The 6,000-nt window shown below is 43.0% G+C and overlaps 1 long non-coding RNA gene across 1 annotated transcript in view; it reads left to right on the plus strand.

Moving 5' to 3' along the window:
- Positions 1–2,530, plus strand: part of LOC138620814 (uncharacterized) — a 34,837-nt gene extending 32,307 nt beyond the window's left edge. Inside the window, exon 4 of the long non-coding RNA XR_011310902.1 lies at positions 2,170–2,530. This is a non-coding gene — a long non-coding RNA (uncharacterized lncRNA). The remainder of the gene's footprint in view (positions 1–2,169) is intronic.
- The last annotated feature ends 3,470 nt before the right edge of the window (positions 2,531–6,000 follow it).

The raw sequence follows: 6,000 nt of genomic DNA on the forward strand, positions 1-6,000 counted from the left end.
GTACATGTTCCGCCAAAAATCATTTTTAAACGCAGGTTTGCTCTGTGGTATTTTGGGGAAAAGAAATACGTTTTGTTAGTTTTGAGAATTTGCAGACAAAAAAAATCCAGGCAGTGCGACAAATCCAGCAGCCGAGTCGCACAGAGGTCGGCTCTGCCCCCATTTAGAAACGCCTTTCTAATCGTTCGGTTCGTAAAACACCAGATTCCTGGCCCCCCGAGGCGACGTCATGTTTTATTAATGCGAGGCAACAAAAAGCCGGCGTTTGCGGGCACATATTTTGCCTGAAAGAAGTCCTGAATTTTCAGTTTGTTCGATTAAATGAGAATGTAGACAAAATGTGAAACGCGCCTGCTTCAGTGTGTTTCTTTGCGTTTGTTTGACTCTTCTCCGCTCCTGTCGTTCAGCCTTTCGTTGTACTTTTTAAACGGGTCGAGTCGTTCGGACTTCACGTCGTCTACCTGCTGCTCCGACGACAGCTGCGTTTGATGTTTGTGGGTTCAGACGCAGACAGGAAACGCGAGCGCGGTTTGCGGCGCTACAGCGACGACCCAGACCGTTTCTCAAGCAACAGGACGCCCTAAAAAAAGTAAAAAAAAAAAAAAAAAAAAAAAAAACTTTGACAAAGCCACTGCTGCTCTTTAAAGAAGCGTCTGGTGTCGCATTTTAAAATGGAAAAAAAAAAAAAAAAAAAAAACAGGCCCAAAGTTTCCTGTTGTCATCTCTGCGAAGCCGCTCTGCCCGCTCTGAATAATTCAGCGGCTGCCTGGTCGAATGCAAACAAACGGAATAAAACATAGATAGTTATCAGGCATAAATATGAACAAACAGCATCTAAAAGCATTAAGGAAACACAGAGCGTCTGGGGTTTGGAGCGACAGATGAGGACAGCGCGTTTGACTGGCTGGACGGAGCCGTCCCCCCCACCTCCTTCACCCATCCCCCTCCTCCCCCCCTAATGATGTGTGGCCTGTCAGAGAGACGCAGCCAAATTACATTCAGGACTACAAAGCCTTCGTCCGAGGTTTTCTCTCTCTGTGCAACACGCTGCAAAACAATAACTGGGATTCAGCAGCTGCAAATTGCACTAAAATTTCCCAGTCTCTTTCTGTGAATTATTAATGAGAGCCAAACCAAAAAAGACAAAAAAAAAAAAAAGGAGGGGGAGAGGGGGTATATCTACACATGCCCGAGCAGTGGAGAATGCTATAAAGCTGTAATTATGCCAGAGAATGAGAAATGGAACAAAGTTATGGAGCCAGAAAAGGAGAGGCAGAAACTGAAACTAAGAGCTGGAAATTTAGAGCTCGGGGGGGCGAAAAGAAAAGTAGTTTTATTACATATGCAAAAAGCCGAAGCTGCGGGATCGACACGCAATTAAAACGGGGACGAACAACAGCATTCGCAGCCGTCTCTGTCAGGTTTGTTCTGCGAATGCAAACGGGAGGAGAGAGGAGGTCAAATCTACCATCGACTTTTTTGAAGAAAAAAAAAAAAAAAAAAAAAACCAGTTTGGAAACAATCCACAGACTCGAGCGAAAGGAAAACAGAAAAGTGCAGAATAAAAAAATAAAAAAAAGAATACAGCAACAGGTTAAGTGTGCAGACTAGAGTAAAAAAACAAGATTTATACACGATAAAATAGGGAGAACTCAAAACAACCAAAAGAAATCTGTAAAATCCGAAGAACGATTGCAGCTGTAAGAGAAAAAGAGCAGTTAATGTTGAGCGAAGGCAACAAATGCCTTCCAATAAGTAATAACTCACGATGACTCAGATAAGGGAATAAAAGGGTCAATAAACTGTGATTTCCTGATGTGATTTTTCAACATAAAAGGCAGCACCCGGAGTTGACTTTAATCCGATATGAAAAACAATTTTTTTGTTATGAAGTACAATTCCAACTACAGCGACGACGGTGGCATTTCTCTTTTGGACGTATTCGTTGTAAACGGCATCAGAGCTTCTATGTCGACGTTGCCTACGGCAACAGGCCCAAATTGCCGTTGCTAAGAGACGTGCCGTTGGCTCCCACGTCGCGTCCTCGCCCCGTGGAGCCAGTAGACGTCGTTATCGCACGCGCTTCGTTGTGTTCGTGCTGTTTAGTTTGTCTTTTCAGTGTAAAACTAGAAACTAGTGCCGGATGACTTTTGTTGTGTCTAATTTCAGTTTAAATCCTTTGAAGCCCTCGCTCGAAAAAGTTGCAGCGGACCGAGTCGTTCCTCAGTCTGCTTCCAGGAAAGAAATGCTTCATTTTTGTTGCGCTTGAAGATGCCAGGATGTGTATAGATCAGCTTTAATCTGTCGCTTAACACGAAAACTGAACTTTCCATACACATTCTTGTCGCGTATGTAACTCTGATGAAACGTGGTAGTTTCAAAATAAGACATAAACTTTACTGGACAAAATGTGACCAAATTGAAAGGGCACATGTAATGTAGTTGTGTACCAAAACTGAGCGATAAACATTATTAATCCTGTTTCTTTGAAGCGCTTTTCATCGAACCGCATCGTAGAAAGAAAAACAAAAGAAAATAAGTCATTTCAATGTTAATTATTTAAAAAAAATATATATATATATGTTACTTTTAACAGTGTAAACAGTCTTGGGAGCTCCGCTGTCTTTGTCGTCAACATGTTGTCATCTGCTTCTTTATTGTGCGCACGGAGGGACAACTAAAAGCTGTGCAGCTCAGAAGACGTGGTGGTAGTAGTACTAGTAGTAGCAGCAGCGAAAGGTGAGTAAAAGTGACTCAGACTTTGCGACTGACATCTTCTTACCTGTTGCAGCACCCTAACAGCAGCTGCTCGGGGTTAAAGGTCACAATGAGCTGCCAGTGACACTCAGGATTGAAAAGCTCTGCGGGTTCGGGTCTGTTTCCTGGTGCTGTGCTGCCCTCTACTGGCCGCTTGGTGGAAGTGTTGCCGGTGAACTGAGGTGCATGTTGATTTGGTTCTGTATGTTCAAAAGGTGTAGTGACGAAATTTCCATGGTTTTTTTTGTCGTTGTTTCGTTTTGATCTACTGAAGTGTATTTTCGCACGCTAGCGTTCACGTGTAAATCCCTCACCTTCTCCTCAGAGAGTCGATGGTTGAACATCCACTCCGCCGTGATACACTTTTAACACGAGGTTTCCACAAGTAAATAGTGATCCGGAGATGAGAACATCTCAGACTGTGTCACGGTCGGTTTGTAGGATGAAGTATTCAGACCAGCGAGTGAAGTAAAAGAAGCAAAGGTAATATAAGTATTGCACGACAAGTGAAACCTGTGCATTTGTTGTTTTATTCAGCCAAATGGAAGTGTTTATTGTTGTGTAAAGGAAATGAAATGTCTGTAACAGGTCACTCTGCAAACCAAACGCTTTCACTTGCGGCACTTAATATTTTGATGCTGATAGTTTTGTATTTGCGCGACGCATCGCAGGATCACGAGTCTCCGAACGTCATTTACACGAGCGCGTTAATGTTTACGAAGGAGTCGACTTTGTGTTTGAGAGCAGGATCGCGCGTTGTCGCTTTAACGTACATCTGAACCTGCGCTCGTGTCCGGTCTCCTCCTCTTCCCAGGGTTCAAGGTCGCGGCGCGGCTATTTCCAGCTCGTCTTCGGCGCGATCCGTGTCGCAAAATGACAAGGTAGCGCCACTCGGGGGGTCAGCTGCGTTACAGGAAAGAGGAAATCAATCCTGCCTGACAGTGTCTTCGGGATACTCTGACCTGACTGGACCATCTCACACACAGATGTATACAAACAAACATAGCGCGAACACACACTCGACCTCTGTCAGCTCCGGTTTGTCTCGTCAAGGTGCCGGCTAAAAGTGAATCGCAGAAGCACCGTGTGCGAAAAGCTGTTTGCGGCGCTGAGAAATATCCCTTTTATTGGACAAATTATGAATTTATGTGGAAACAAAAAGCACTCGAACATATTGTTAAGCGTGAATTCTCATCGAAGACATTTCACCCTAACGAAGGGTAATTATTGAGTGCACAAATATATAAATATGGTGAAAATGGGATTACATAATGAGATGAATAAAACGAGATTACAAATACACCAGAAACAAACTTTCATGAGCTAATTTGGTAGAGGCCATTTTAAATGGAGCCAAAACAATTAACAGTTTGGGAAATTAATCTAGGCGTTGAATAAAGTATTGGGTTCGGGTTAGATATATGTATGTGTTCATACATTTATGCATATATATATGTATGTATTTATGTGTATATGTACGTACCAACATATGCGGACCACGTGCTAGAGTAGGAATTTTTTTCGTCGTGGGAAGATGTGCCTGTGTCGCTTTTGATTCATGTATTTATTTATCTATATATGTATACACACACATATATATATACAGTGGGTATGGAAAGTATTCAGACCCCTTTAAATTTTTCACTCTTTGCTTCATTGCAGCCATTTGCTAAAATCAAAAAAGTTCATTTTATTTCTCATTATTGTACACTCAGCACCCCATCTTGACAGAAAAAAACAGAAATGTAGAAATTTGTGCAAATGTATTAAAAAAGAAAAACTGAAATATCACATGGTCATAAGTATTCAGACCCTTTGCTGTGACACTCATATTTAACTCACATGCTGTCCATTTCTTCTGATCCTCCTTGAGATGGTTCTACTCCTTCATTGGAGTCCAACTGTGTTTAATTAAACTGATTGGACTTGATTAGGAAAGGCACACATCTGTCTATATAAGACCTTACAGCGCATGTCAGAGCAAATGAGAATCATGAGGTCGAAGGAACTGTCCAAGGAGCTCAGAGACAGAATTGTGGCAAGGCACAGATCTGGCCGTGGTTACAAAATAATTTCTGCAGCACTCAAGGTTCCTAAGAGCACAGTGGCCTCCATAATCCTTAAATGGAAGAAGTTTGGGACGACCAGAACTCTTCCTAGACCTGGCCGTCCAGCCAAACTGAGCAATCGTGGGAGAAGAGCCTTGGTGAGAGAGGTAAAGAAGAACCCAAAGATCACTGTGGCTGAGCTCCAGAGATGCAGTAGGGAGATGGGAGAAAGTTCCACAAAGTCAACGATCACTGCAGCCCTCCACCAGTCGGGGCTTTATGGCAGAGTGGCCCGACGGAAGCCTCTCCTCAGTGCAAGACATATGAAAGCCCGCATAGAGTTTGCCAAAACACACATGAAGGACTCCCAGACTATGAGAAATAAGATTCTCTGGTCTGATGAGACCAAGATTGAACTTTTTGGCGTTAATTCTAAGCGGTATGTGTGGAGAAAACCAGGCACTGCTCATCACCTGCCCAATACAACCCCAACAGTGAAACATGGTGGTGGCAGCATCATGCCATGTTTTTTTTTTTCAGCTGCAGGGACAGGACGACCGGTTGCAATTGAAGGAAAGATGAATGCGGCCAAGTACAGAGATATCCTGGAAGAAAACCTCTTCCAGAGTGCTCTGGACCTCAGACTGGGCCGAAGGTTCACCTTCCAACAAGACAACGACCCGAAGCACACAGCTAAAATAACAAAGGAGTGGCTTGGGAACAACTCTGTGACCATTCTTGACCGGCCCAGCCAGAGCCCTGACCTAAACCCAATTGAGCATCTCTGGAGAGACCTGAAAATGTCTGTCCACCAACGTTCACCATCCAACCTGACGGAACTGGAGAGGATCTGCAAGGAAGAATGGCAGAGGATCCCCAAATCCAGGTGTGAAAAGCTTGTTGCATCATTCCCAAGAAGACTCATAGCTGTACGAGCTCAAAAGGGTGCTTCTACTCAATACTGAGCAAAGGGTCTGAATACTTATGACCATGTGATATTTCAGTTTTTCTTTTTTAATAAATTTGCACAAATTTCTACATTTCTGTTTTTTTCTGTCAAGATGGGGTGCTGAGTGTACATTAATGAGAAATAAAATGAACTTTTTTGATTTTAGCAAATGGCTGCAATGAAACAAAGAGTGAAAAATTTAAAGGGTTCTGAATACTTTCCGTACCCACTGTATATATATATATC

This window comes from Brachyistius frenatus, unplaced genomic scaffold (assembly GCF_029030835.1).
Source record: "Brachyistius frenatus isolate BFR_SWC_R1_liver_20210118 unplaced genomic scaffold, ASM2903083v1 Contig_26, whole genome shotgun sequence".
Taxonomy (NCBI): Eukaryota; Metazoa; Chordata; class Actinopteri; family Embiotocidae; genus Brachyistius; species Brachyistius frenatus.